Genomic DNA, 1,116 nt, shown 5'->3' with positions numbered 1-1,116 from the left:
AGTTTCTTTGAAGTACTTTTGTACAGCATACCTCCCCAAATGTGAGCATATGGGTAAAAAAAATTTAATTTCAATCTGCTATGTGGCCACATATAAATATACACATCTGGGTCAATCCATGTCAAATCGACTGGCTGGAATTAAACATTTTGGATTTGAATGAATTTTGGTTAGAACTTTTCTTTTATCATATAATTAAGTTCCGTCAAAAGAAAAAAATCGAAATTTCTAAATTTTTAATTTCCCGGATTTGCGAGATAATTTTTTGAATGTCTCATTAACAATTAAACTATTATCAAAAAAATGGTTCTGATGTTTTTAAAATTTATTTTGCGGCTAGATAAAAATTATATATTTAATATAAAAAAATACAGACTTTTGAAACCTAAAAAATCGTAAAAGCAAAAAATTTAGTAAATTATTCGCAATTTTTTTTTTGTATAAAATACTTCCAGTTGATTTTAAAAGATTTTGAAATTTTTAAGGTGCAGTTTTTTTAAATATGAAATTCTCAACTTTGAATATAAGAAATTTATTTTATACTCTAAATTGACAATAAATTCAAAATACAGGGGTTAGCTGAATTAAATAAAAATTGTTTAACATAACTTTATTTCGAGTTTTCAAAAAAAAATTTTTTTTCATTTTAAGTCCAAAAATTCAAATTTTTCAAAAAAAAAACCCCTTTTGAAAAAATGTCTCGATATTTTAAGGTCGATATATGCAAAAAATGTTTGACAAAATGTTTATATTTTTTTGTTTTTACGATTTTTGTATATATATTTTTTTTTTGTAGCCCTAAATATCACTTTTAAAAGCAGACCATATTTGTAACTAGTTGTAGTTTTTGAGATACTCAAAAAATCGACTTGCGAGATCCCGTTATGCATGCATAACTTTCGAAAAAAAAAAATAATTTTTGTCCTTCATCCAAATCAAAAATGGAAGATTCCAACCATTGGTCAATTTGACATGGATTGGCCCACATGTATGCACAATATTTATGTATTATATAAATTAATCTTTGTCAGCAAGTTATTGCTGAATTCCAATATATTTATTTACTTCCATGCATTTTAATTCCATAAAATATTAAGAGTAAGATAGATCTAATAT

Source organism: Rhagoletis pomonella, unplaced genomic scaffold (assembly GCF_013731165.1).
Source record: "Rhagoletis pomonella isolate Grant_MI unplaced genomic scaffold, Rhpom_1.0 Rhpom_scaffold_00007, whole genome shotgun sequence".
Taxonomy (NCBI): domain Eukaryota; kingdom Metazoa; phylum Arthropoda; class Insecta; order Diptera; family Tephritidae; genus Rhagoletis; species Rhagoletis pomonella.
Note: the sequence above shows the minus strand (reverse complement) of the source record.